Source organism: Mixophyes fleayi, chromosome 12 (assembly GCF_038048845.1).
Source record: "Mixophyes fleayi isolate aMixFle1 chromosome 12, aMixFle1.hap1, whole genome shotgun sequence".
NCBI lineage: Eukaryota > Metazoa > Chordata > Amphibia > Anura > Limnodynastidae > Mixophyes > Mixophyes fleayi.
Window position 1 is genome coordinate 47,193,923 of NC_134413.1, and position 14,175 is coordinate 47,208,097.

The following is a 14,175-nucleotide window of genomic DNA, read 5'->3' on the forward strand; positions in this document are numbered from 1 at the left end:
CATGCAGGACCCTCTATTTTATTAATTATTATTAAAGTTATTATCGAAGCCTGCCACTTATATTAAATTTAATTAGATGACATAAATATGTGTATATATATAAATAAATAAATATAAATATAAATTATACATAATGTACTGCAATTTTATTCAAACTTTAATATAACTATACGGCTTCAGTAATTACTTTACTAATGATTAATAAAATATAATCTGCCACTCAATTTGCTCTACCAGCCTAATATTAATGTTTAATGTATATTTATTGAAACACTACTGATAAAATAAATAATCATATTTAAGAAGACCCCTCATAGCATGATTATTACTTGATTGCTTGATTAAATATGTAAAATGTAGCGGAGAGAGGGATGTTTGGTGCGGTTTCTGTTAGTTGTCAGACAGCAACTGACAGCAGAAGTCATACTGGCGGCGGGGGGCCCTCAGAGAGAGGGGGGCCCGGGGCACGTGCCGTTTGTGCCCCTCCCCCTTAATCCGCTACTGCCATCAGGGAATACTGTTTGCCAAGAAGGGGTGTACTTGGCTAGCAACAATGTTTAGGTAGACGGTGTGAAAGTAACATCCACATGACTGCCAGGACCCAAAGTGTCCGAGCAGAACGTTGCCCAGAGCATCACACTGCCTCTACCGGCTTGCCTTCGGCCCATACTGCATTCTGGTGCCTTCTCTTTCTCACGTAAACAACACACAAGCAACTGACCATCCACATGATGTAAAAGAAAACATGATTCATCAGACCAGGCCACCTTCTTCCATTGCTCCATGGTCCAATTGTGGTGCTCACATGCCCCTTGTAGGCACTTTCGGCAATGGGCAGGGGTCAGCATGGGCACACTGACCTGTTTGCAGCTACGAAAGTCCTGTAAGCAACAAGCTGTGTGTTCTGACGCCTTTCTATCATGCATGCTGGGAGAACCCCACAAGACCTGCTGTTTTGGAGGTGCTCTGAACCAGTTGTCTAGCCATCACAATTTGGCCATTATCAAAGTCGATCAGATTCTTACACTTGCCCATTTTTATTGCTTCCAACACATCAACTTCAAGAACTGACTGTTCACTTGCTGCCTAATATATCCCACCCCTTGACAGGAGCCATTGTAATGAGATAATCAATGTTATTCACTGCACTTATCAGTGGTTTTAATGTTGTGTCTGATCGGTGTATACTGAGCAGTCACCTTAATAATTTGGCACATGGATGACTTTAATATGTCCCATAGTTGTTGCAAAGCTATTTGTGAATGTGTACTGAAAAGATAGTTCATTCTAATTCCCCACATACTTGATAATTGATGACTGGGAGGACACTGTATTAAGCTGAGTTCACTGTGTGAGGGTATAAAACAATTAATGGTTATTAAGATGTACAAATATGTGTGTGTGAAATGCCTTAAAAACTATACTTCAGATACAGGACTACGCTTTGAAGAAAAAAAACAAATGTTTCCTATGGAACAGACAGTAGCAAGATGCCAGACTGAAGGAAACAGCTGGCAGGAAAAGCACGTAAGGATGAGCAGAGGATGTAGCCTTATATGTATTATTGTTGCAACAAAATATTTGCTGAGCTAAAGAGATTTCCTTATATGTCCTTGTCGTTAACCAGTTAATGCTGGACTCTAGGTATAAATAAAGGGTCAGCTTGCATAGACCCTCAGAGCTGATTTTGAAACTGCAACACCCTGTTTGTGTTTCATTTCTCCACTTTGCTGTCAACGGCAAAATACCACATAGGTAATCAGGTTATCAGAGATTGATAGTAGGTGCACCAAGCCTCGGTACCCCGACATTTTCTGGGGGCTCGTCCGGGATACTCAACATACCAGCCCAGGACTGACCAGAGACCTCCTCAATCTTCAGGAACAGCAGACAAATCTGTGCGGTGAGTAGTTGAAGTTTTCTGCATTTGCAACTCTCTACTCTATCTGCTCTTCCTGTAAGATATAAGGTGGGGTTCAGTAGGGGATGGTATAACGGGTATTTGAACAAATTACTGAATAAACTGTTTTCCTGATATATATTTGTTTTTTTGTGAAAAATAGATAAGTGAATGTATGTGTTTGTGTCGATACAGGATGTATATAAAAGGATGTAAATACATAACTTATTAATTGACCTCGATAATCAAAGGCATTCCTCTATACTTGTTGCTGAGACCTCGCCTTGTTTTGTGTAGATGATTGTCCTTGGGTTTGAGAGGTCACTATAAGAATCCTTTGCTCCTGTAAAGATTGAGTGATATTGTACTGATAAGAGATGTATAAGGGGACAACATAACCTTGAAAAGACTGATCTGATCAAAGACTGTACCTTGCACATGCAACTGAGGCTTGACCTTGTTTTGTGTAACGTGCGACCACTGGGCCAGCTGTCAGTCTACAAGGGTCCTCAGCTCTCTTAGAGGTTGAAAGAAGTAACAACCGAGTAACACGGTAAAAGTGCAGAAAGGTTGCTCACTGATTCTGGTAAGGGTCTTCCGCATTTCCTTGTTGGTACCTGTGCTAAGAGACGCCTGAGGTCGGAGGATAGGACTGTCTACTGTCTACTGTATAATTTCTTAAAAAAAGATTAGATGACACCTTCAGAAGAAATAGCTGAGTGTATTAGTGGAATTATTTTAATAGTAATAATTGTACTAGTATTAATATATTGTTTCATAAAAACATCAAAGGGAGCTGAGGGAATCAGAGACGTGCTGTGGGGAGTATAAATGTCAGAAAATAATCTTAGTTGTCCAGACTGTAAATGTGTTGTTATAATTCAAAAGGCATTGACGATACAAACTAGTAAATTGATAGCGGTGATAGGAACTGACACTGATTGTTCAGTAACATATGGTAAACATAAGGAGGGAATTTTTAATCCAACGATATATACAGCAATATTTGGAAGGCACGGTTGTCCAGACTATCTGAAAACCCAAATAGGTTTGGGATGGTGGAAAATATGTTATTTTTTACCAGAAAACATTAGAAGGATAGGGCCACTTACATATCCATTAATTAATACAATATTAGTAAAGTATGTACCCAAGTTGATCAAACAATCCATAACAGGATTTGATTGTAAAGGTGTATAAAGTTAGATTAACAGTCACTTTTCAGGCACACTAGGGGCCGGTATTCCCATAACTGCAGTAATGGGGGCCCAGGGCAGTAACGGTATGATGGTACAGACATCATACACTCCTGCGGATCTAGTTAAGGAAAGAGAAGGTACTGTGGCTGTTAAAGGAATCCATATAGTCTTCAGGAAGGCAGGAATGCCAGATATAGGGTCATTAGATCCTAAAAGATGGGAAACTTTTCAGAAAGAACACAGTATATGGATTACTAAGAATAAGAAAGAGCACCAATTGTCAGCATGGGTAAGGGCATGTAGACAAATAGAGCAAGAACATATGGTAAAAGTGGAGATGTTAGAAGACCTCCAGGGACATATAATTGTGAACCCGCCTCCTACTCAGCCACCCCCAAGTGCACCATCAGACCCACATAATCACACATTAGAAGTGACGTCAGGACAATTGCCCCACAATAATTCATTTGTAACACCAGTTAAATACCCCAGTCTTAGAGCATGGGGTGTGAAAGGGAATAAAAAGTGTCCAGCTTGTGGTTTTTGTATCCCAGGGGCAGGGAGTACCTGCCCAAACTGTGATAATAAGGTATCAGTTGAAGGAGAACCATGTGACTCCCTCCTAGGAAACTTAAATAGAAAACCTCCCCTGTGGTCACCCTCATCACATTGGACTAGGAGTAAGGGTAATATCTGCAATTGTGGTCAGGTTGATTCCAAGGGTACCAAATGTAATTGTGGGAGGACTACAATGTATCCAGTGGAAGTAGGGCCACCCCCATATCTTCATAGTACTGTCTCCAGCTACCCAATTACTATACAGACAGTGCACGAACCAAATCCAGATTTTGGTCAATTAAACCACCCGGATGCACCTAGATTAAGAGTAACTCGAAGACAGGAACAATATAGACCTTGGGCACCAGTGGAATTAACTGATATAGTCAGGAAAGCCCCAGATTACAGGAAGAATCCCCTAGCCTTACATAGATATATAGAAAGACTGGTGACAATTTGGGCCGCCAGTTGGGGGGACTTAGAGGAAGTTTGTAAAATGATAGTTGGAATGGGTAGTGTAAATGATATACTTGCAATACCTGTTGGGGATGGAATAGTGGCAGCCCCAATAGGAATAGAACAGAGAACAGAAGAGTCTGGTAATGTATTCCAAATCAGATTGAGACGCTGGTGTGAGGCGCAACAACAGAGAATGCCAGCTGTTCCAGAGGGTAGACAGAGGAGGGACCAGTCAGTGAAAGATTATTATGATCAAGTTCATCAGGCACATCTGGATAGGGGATTCCAGGAAGATAACCTTACCCATCAGTGGCTACTGCGTACTGCTTTCCTAGAGGGACTCGAAGAATCCCAAAGGAGTAAGTTAATGGCCAAAAGGCCAGAGGCTAGTACAATGACAGTAGCTTCCCTGTTAGAAGTATTAAGGGCTATAGAGGATCAGAGAGAAGAGAAAAAGAGAAAGAGCCAAGAAAAGTCCTCTCATGTTACTGTCCATGTGGTCCAGGAGACTCCCAGACCAAAGGGCTTTAACCAGAAAAAGAGAGTCACTGGGGAAGAGGCAAAAAGAAAGGGATTATGTTTCTTTTGTAACCAACCAGGTCATATGAAAAGGGAATGTCAGAAATATAAAGTCTGGCAGCAGAAAAATACTCAAAAAATACCAAGAAAAACCCAGAAGCCACACCACACCCAACCCACACCCATAGGAAATAGGCTACCCAGTGTCAGGCCCCCAGCAACCCACTATTAATACCCCAGGGCCCACAGGAAAAATTCAGTTGGAATTACCCCAAGGGGAAATTATTGATTGCATAGTGGACACTGGAGCAAGCCGCACAGTATTGAGGGCCTCAGAGATACCAAAAAAATATATGAGTAAAGTAAAAATCACTGGCACAGGTTTATCAGGGGATGGAGTTCAGCTTAAACAAAGCGAACCAGTATTTGTTAAATTACAGGATTAGACTTTAACGGTACCTGTGCAATTTCTAACTTCAACTACCTGTCCAGTCAATCTATTAGGGGCTGATATACTGTCAGCAATATAGGCCAAAATAACATACAAGGATGGAAGGGTTCAGATTACTTCCCTGTCAGAAAATCAGAGTTGTCAGCTGCACGCTGCCATATATTTGGTTCAAAGTATTCCCCCAGAAAAAACAAACTCAATACCCCTGTGGCTCAGTGAAAAAGTGCCACAGGAAGTGTGGTCAAGGGGAAAGACAGATGTGGGATTCCTGGCAGTACAGCCTGTACATTTGAAAATGAAACCAAATACTGTCCCCATTAAGATGAAGCAATACCCCCTGTCTCCACAACAAGATACAGCTATAACCAAACAGGTAGTGGCATACCAACAGGCTAAAGTTCTCAGGGAATGCAGGTCTCCCTGGAATACGCCCCTTTTCCCCAGTAAAAAAGAAGTTAGAACCTGGAAAACCACAGGAATATAGAATGGTTCACGATCTTAGAGAAATTAACAAAAGGATGGTGATTGATGCACCTATTGTACCCAACCCACATACCCTCCTCAATCAGATCCCTGCAGAAGCAGAGTATTTTACTGTTATAGATCTTGCAAATGCATTTTTCTCTGTCCCTCTTACAGAGGACAGCCAGCTTTGCTTAGCATTTACACATCAGGGAAAACAATACTGTTGGACTCGATTAGCACAGGGGGGAGCCACCTCACCCTCAGCATTTTCAGAAGCAATGAACCTCATATTACAGGGATGGAGACCAAAATATTCATCCACACAACTGCTCCAATATGTAGATGACTTACTACTGTGTTGCCAAACGATTGAAGGGTGTCGGGAAGAGACTATATCATTAATTAACTTCTTAGGGCAGCAAAATTGCAAGGTATCACCCACAAAAATACAAGCAGCGCAGAGTAAGGTAATATTTTTAGGACATTGCATCTCACAAGGTACCAGACACCTCACACAGGACAGGATAACTGCAATCCAGCAGGTAAAGCCACCACAGAACACCAAGGAATTAAGGGCATTCCTAGGTTTGGTAGGGTACTGCAGGGAATGGATTGCCGGAGCATCCCTCCTAATGCAACCCCTCTATGATGCTCTTAGTGAGGTAAAAGGGTCCAGGATATATTTAACTGAATCACAACTAACATCGTTTGAAACATTAAAACAAGCCATTGTGCAAGCACCAGCGTTAGGATTACCACATTATGATAAGCCATTTACCTTGTTCTGCAATGAATCTAAGGGACATGCACAAGGGGTCCTTTCACAGGTACACTCACATAAACAGAGACCGCTGGCTTACTATTCATTACATCTAGACAGTATCATAAGAGGAGCCCCGTCCTGCATAAGGGCGGTGGCAGCCGCAGCCTTGCTAAAAGATAAGGTGGCAGATATAGTACTAGACCACCCCTTAACTATACAGGTCCCACATGCAGTTACAGAAATACTAAACCAAGCAAGAACAAAGCATCTGTCCACAGCAAGGCTCACTTAGTATGAGGTGTCATTATTAAGTCATGCACATGTAACAATTAAAAGATGCACAGTTTTGAATCCTGCTACACTGTTTCCAGTTGAAGCAGGTTCAACAGAGGGGAGAGAGGTGGGTGGGGACCTACCCACCCTTGATGAATCAGAAAGGGAAAAATGTATCAGTACCAGACAAAATACACACAAAAAATTTCCCTTTTCTGAGTCACATGACTGTGCTGAACTAATGAAGCTAGAAATGAAGGAATTAGAAAATGTGACACTCCAGGTACGCATATGGCGTGGCCCATGATTTTGGGCCAATATGGAAGAGCAGGGATTTTGAGGGGTCAGCAGGAAAACCTATAAAATATGCAGAACAGATAAGGGCTCTGTTTAGAGCTCTGCAGCTACCCAGGAAGGTAGCTATATTGAAAGTCCAGGCACACACTAAAGAAAAGACTAGGGAGGCTATGGGAAATGCCAAGGCAAATGCTGCTGCTAAACAGGCAGCGCTTATGCCCAGGGTGCAGGTCTGTCATGTGATACAGGGTAAAAACCCTGTAGAGCCTGTAACCCTTGACATACTGCAAAAGTTCCAGGAACAAGTCTCCTCAATAGACAAAAAAGCATGTCAGGGAGGGCTCTGGAGAACAGATAATAAGTATTGTCTGCCCAGAAGCCTATACCCTATGATGACTCAATTGGCACATGGGCTGGTCCACAATTCTAAAGAAGCTATGACCAATATTGTCTTACGACATTGGGTAGCACCAGGATTCAATGCAGCTGCTACGGCATATGCAGCAGCCTGTGTGATATGCGGAAAATACAATCCAGGTCAGGTAGTGAAAACACCACAGAAGAACACACCAAAGCCATTGTACCTATTTCAGAGATTGCAGATTGACTATATACAGCTACCTAGGGTTGGAACATATGAGTATGTCCTTGTGTGTACAGATCTATTCTCAAATTGGCCAGAGGCCTGGGCAGTGGCTAAGGTAACAGCTAAAAACACTGCCAAGAAACTGATAAGTGAGGTAATTTGCAGGTATGGAATACCTGAAACAATAGAATCAGACCGAGGATCGCATTTTACGGGGGAAGTAATGCAAAATATAATGAAGGATATGGGGATACAGCAAGTCTTTCATACCCCGTATAGGCCTCAGGCAAGTGGAAAAGTGGAAAGATTGAATGGCACATTAAAGTTAAAAATTCAGAAAATGATTGCAGAAACAGGAAAAACCTGGGTAGATTGTCTACCTTTAGCTCTATATTCAGTTAGAACAACACCAGGAAAGAAGCATAAGTTGTCCCCTTATGAAATAGTGTTTGGGGGAGCCCCCAAGACAGGGTGTTATTTTCCTCAGCAATTGCAACATAATCATGCAGATCTAACTGATTATTTAATACAGCTTACAAAGATAATGACTAATGTGCACTCTCAAGTTTTCTCCTCCATTCCAGATCCAAATAAGGACACAGGAACACATGCCTTGCAACCAGGAGATTGGGTCTACCTAAAAAGGCACATGAGGAAAACTTTGGAACCCAGATTTGATGGTCCATATCAAGTGGTCTTGACTACTCCCACTTCTGTTAAGTTAGGAGGAAGAGACACCTGGGTCCACGCATCTAACCGCAAAAAGCTGACGGTGAAAATTGAAGCACCATGAATCCTTTCTATGTGATAATGTGCATAGCACTAGTAACAGTACAGATAATGTATATACAGATGTATACGCCAGGAAATAAAGTTAAAAAGGTAGACTTAACCAAATGTGCAGGTATGATATGGAATAAATCAAGTAATCAAGAAGAATGTGTGATGGTAGATGTAGGAACAGGAAGTAGTAGAAGAATAATTCCATATCCCTGTTGTAAGTTAAACTTTACATTTACTGGTGGCCATGGGTTTGTAGAAACAGCAGGGAGGAATGAACCCCATCATTTTTGGGCACCAGGGGAAAATGATACTATGACCATGACTAATAGTACTCCCATCATATGCTGCACTGAACCATTTATCAAATTAAAAGGGTATAACCAAGCCTGGATAGAAGCCCTCAAGTGTGTAAATGGCTCCAATAATAATACAGTACCTATAGGAAGGGCGTGAAAGGGAATAGGGGATTTGATGATGATGTGTACCAACAGTACTGAGATACCAGGGGAGTATGTACTCATGAAAAGACTATACATATTAGACCCCAAACCTAGAGTCATTAATGATACTCTAATCAAGGTGCCCTCTACTTGCAGAAATATAGGTACTAGGAAATATGCAACCCAGTACACTTTCAATATCACATTCCCTCTTGATCCCATGTGCCAAAATAGGAAGAAAAGGGAGTGGTATGATACATTATTGGTGGCAACAGGTACTGGAATGGGGGTGCTTTACAGTATAGACATAGAAACATTGAGTAATAAGATGAGTGCAGCAGGAGAAGATATAAACAAGGTAATCACCATGCAGGCACAGTGGATGCCTACAGTTTTCACGGCTTTGCAGAAACTAATATCATGGGACAAAGAATATTTACAGATATTTAATGCAACATTTTTCAATTCCTTAGGAACAGATGTAAATATCTCCTTGATGATTAACTGGACTGAATGCTCAATTAAGACACTGTATCAGAAAATACAAAAGAGTAACGCTCAAACTCAACTAATGACTAACAATGAACTGGTATATAGAAATATGTTTAATGTAGCTACGCAGCTATGGATTCAAACTGATGGAATGGGTGTGAAGTGTACAGAAAACTGGTGCATAGTAAGTTTTCAGACATACAGTATACTGAGGACTGAGATAATGTGTAAATTCCTCATATTGCCTGTCCCACTCTATGCCCAGGTCGGTGGAACACAATTATGGACCCCGCAGATAAAAGGGGAGTATATAGATGATAATAACAACACACATAACTTAGGATTGTGTTCAAATACAGACAATGGAATAGTGTGCTCTCAAAACACTCAAGTTTATGAACCTTGTAAGCTAGAACATCCAACTAGTGTCTGTAATTGGGAGCTCCATGACAGGAGAAATTATATGTTTATAGAAGTAGCACCACAAATAGTGTGCTTAGTAACCCATGATAAACAAACTATAGAAATGTATAACTTGACTAACCCATTTTCAGGATGTATCCAAAATGTTACTTATCTAATATGGAGGAATGAGACTTATATATTCTATAAGGATAGGGGAGACAATATATATCAGCAATTTATCCCAATTAAACTACCCTCCTATAACTTGACTATTTATCTTCAGGGGATAATCAATGCTATAAACAACACCCAGCGCCTGGCAGAACATTTGGCACAGGTAAACTATTCAGCTAATCATGCACAAATGCAGACAATAATAGAAGCACGGGAATTAAAATATGTAGCTCATCAATTAAAAGATAATCTGCAACACCATTGGTGGGATGGGTTCATAGGTAATTCCCCCACTGCAACAGGTATTTTTAAGGTAATGCTCCATCCAATACTGGTATTATTATTATTATTATTAATATTTATTTATAAGGCGCTACAAGGCATCCGCAGCGCCGTACAGAGACAAACAAAATCACAATACAATGGGAGACAGCACAGCAACTCAGTACGCTCAATGCACAGCTAGAGAGGGCGGGGAAAGGGGAGGGAGGATCCGAAAACGACGGGGCCCAAGAAGGGGGGCACGGAAGACAGGGAGACCCCCAGGGGGGAGGAGGGAGCGAAAGTGGACGTGGGGTGGAGGACCTTTCAGGAGGAGGGCTAAGTAGCTGGAGAGCAGAGTTAGAAGTGGTGGAAACAGGAGGAGAGATGGCCCTGCTCAGAGGAGCGTACAATCTAAGGGGAGGGGTGGACAGACAGAGAGACGCAGGGGAGAGAGGGAGAGTAGGGGGACAGAGGCAGAAGATAAGGTAGGAAGTTAAGTGGGAGACAGAAAGGCTTTAAGAAAAAGGTGGGTTTTTAGGGCCCGTTTGAAGCTGGACAGATTAGGGGAAGTTCTGATGGAGGGAGGGAGCTTGTTCCAGTGGAGGGGGGCAGCGCGGGCGAAGTCTTGGATACGTGCGTGGGAGGAGGTTATAAGGGGGGAAGAGAGGCGACGGTCAGAGGCAGAACGGAGAGGGCGGGATGGAGCATGAATAGAGAGGAGGGTGGAAATGTAGGGCGCAGTGGAGTTGGCGAGGGCCTTGTAGGTGAGTGTGAGGAGCTTAAAGAGGATTCTGAAGGGGAATGGGAGCCAGTGAAGGGCTAGGTAGAGGGGGGAGACAAAAGAGGAGCGGCGAGAGAGGAAAATAAGCCTAGCTGCAGCGTTAAGGACGGATCGAAGGGGATCGAGATGAGAGTGGGGGAGGCCAGTGAGGAGGAGGTTGCAGTAGTCCAGGCGGGAGATGATCAGAGAGTGGATAAGGCATTTGGTGGCATCTTGGGAGAGGAAGGGCCGGATGCGAGCGATGTTGCGCAGCTGGAAGCGGCAGGATTTAGCAAGAGAGAGGATGTGGGGGCCAAAGGAGAGAGAGGAGTCGAGGATGACACCAAGGCAGCGAAGTTGGGGGACAGGCGAGATAGAGGTATTGTCGACAGTGATGGAGAGGTCAGAAGGGGATGGGGTATGAGAGGGAGGAAAAACTATGAGCTCAGTTTTGGCAAGGTTAAGTTTGAGGAATCGAGAGGACATCCAGGAGGAGATGGCAGAGAGGCAGGCGGACACCCTAGAGAGGAGGGAGGGAGAGAGATCAGGAGAGGAGAGGTATAGTTGAGTGTCGTCAGCGTAAAGGTGGTAGCTGAAGCCGAAGGAGCTGATGAGTTCACCCAGGGAGGAGGTGTATAGAGAGAAGAGTAAGGGTCCCAGAACAGAGCCCTGAGGGACCCCAACTGGAAGGGTGGATGGGGGGGAGAGAGACCCAGAGGTGGTGACAGAGAAGGAACGGTGAGTAAGGTAAGAGGTGAACCAGGACAGGACTGGGCCGGAGAGGCCGAAAGACTGGAGGGTGTGAAGGAGGAGGGGGTGGTCAACGGTGTCAAAGGCTGCAGAGAGGTCAAGGAGGATGAGAAGGGAGAAGTGGCCCCTGGCTTTTGCAGAGAGGAGGTCATTGGTGACTTTAGCCAGGGCAGTTTCAGTGGAGTGGAGGGGGCGAATAATAATAATGGTAATAATAATGGTTTTGATCCTGTTGATTGTGTGGAATTGTTATTTGTCCTGTAAGTTTAGGAAAATGGCTAATCAGGCCATGACTCCGGTACCAACATATTTTAATCAAACTCAAAAAGTATGTACCTCATGTAAACTGAATAACCCCTATCAAGCAAAAATAACATGTGTATACTGCAGTGAAATACTGCTAGGGAAAGAATAATTGATGCGAGGATACTTTCTCTTGTGAATGATTAATTCTCTATCCACATGGAGACTTTAGGTCAAAATCTGGATAAATGTAGCTTGAGACCAGGTAACTGTGTATCATGACATGATAGGAAGGGTCAGGAAACACATGTATATTTGTTTAATGTAATAAAAAGAGGGGATTGTGAAGGTATAAAACAATTAATGGTTATTAAGATGTACAAATATGTGTGTGTGAAATGCCTTAAAAACTATACTTCAGATACAGGACTACGCTTTGAAGAAAAAAAACAAATGTTTCCTATGGAACAGACAGTAGCAGGATGCCAGACTGAAGGAAACAGCTAGCAGGAAAAGCACGTAATGATGAGCAGAGGATGTGGCCTTATATGTATTATTGTTGCAACGAAATATTTGCTGAGCTAAAGAGATTTCCTTATATGTCCTTGTCGTTAACCAGTTAATGCTGGACTCTAGGTATAAATAAAGGGTCAGCTTGCATAGACCCTCAGAGCTGATTTTGAAACTACAACACCTTGTTTGTGTTTCATTTCTCCACTTTGCTGTCGACGGCAAAATACCACATAGGTAATCAGGTTATCAGAGATTGATAGTAGGGGCACAAAGCCTCGGTACCCCGACAACTGTCATGTTCACTGCTGTCATGAATGGATTCATCTGACCAGCAACAAAGTTGAGATATTCTGAAGTGAGCTTCCAAACATTGCCATATTGATATAAAAGAACACAAGTGGAGATACTTATAAAACTAATCACACAGTTAAACTGTGCAATACAAATATAATAGGGGAAACACGCTCTACATTTATAAGAGCTGTACTGGCGGATTTATATAAGACACTTTTTATACAAAAAAATAAAAAGCTATTCAGTAAACTTCCCTAAAAACATTGGGCCTGATTCAAGTCCGAATGCAAAATGAGCATATTTTCCATGTTTAAAAAAAATATGCAACCAGTATTCAAATTGAAACATTTCTTAAGATACGTTGCAATGTAAATAGAGGTGAAAATATGTTCTGTATAACCAGTGCGTTCTTTCCATAAGCATAGACACACATACAGGCATAAGTAGAGTTTTGGAGCACGTTTACTACATGAGTACTTACAATGAATTCACCTCAGAATGCACATTATATAATTATAAATTAAAATAACAACTGGTAACAATAAAGTAGCAAACCAACTAAAAAAACAAAACAAAACACAATTTGCTATAATTTCTTTCAATATAATCCATATATTTGATTTTTTTTCATTTCATCTAATATTTTAATATAACTAAATAAATAACTCTGCAATGTGTAACAGTGTGTACAATGTGTATTAAGCATTCAACTCATACAGCTTTTCTGTGCTAGCTCCCTGCGTAAAAAGTAGTGAATAAAGACAAATATTTCACATACCTCCGCCCAATCCTCCAGTTTATTCAAGTCCCTCTGCAGAGAAACTACATCTTGCTCTGATTTTATTATCTTGCAAAGTTTGGTGTCATCTGCAAAAATGGAAACTTTGCTCTCTAAACCATCACCAAGGTCTTTAATAAATATATTAAAAAGCAGTGGCCCCAGCACGGAACCTTAAGGTACACCACTTCAGACTTTTGACCAATTAGAAAATGTTCCATTTATCACAACTCTCTGTTCCCTATTCTCCAACCAGTTTTCGACCCAAGTACAAATGTTGTTTCCTAGACCCAGTTCCCTTATTTTGTAAACCATCCTCTTGTGTGGCACTGTATCAAAGGTCTTGCAAAATCTAAGTAAACTACATCTACTCTACCACCATGATCTAAGTACCCACTAACTTCCTCATAGAAATTAATTTGATTAGTTTGACATGACCTATCTCTCACAAATCCATGCTAATACCCACTAATAATCTTATTGCGCACCAAGTAATCCTAAATGCTATCCCTTAGTATACATTCTAATAGTTTCTCTACTATTGATGTCAGGCTTACAGTTCTATAATTCCCTGGTTGTGATCTCATTCCTTTTTTAAACAATGGCACCACATCGACTATTCGCCAATCCCTTGGTACTGTGCCTGATGAAATTGAATCTATGAAAGTTAAGAATAACGGTCTAGCTATTTCTGAGTTTAGCTCCCTAACAACCCTTGGGTGTATGCCATCTGGGCCTAGAGCTTTAATTATCTTAATTTTATTCAGTCACCTTTGGACTTCTTCCTGTATCAGTCAAGTATTAATTAA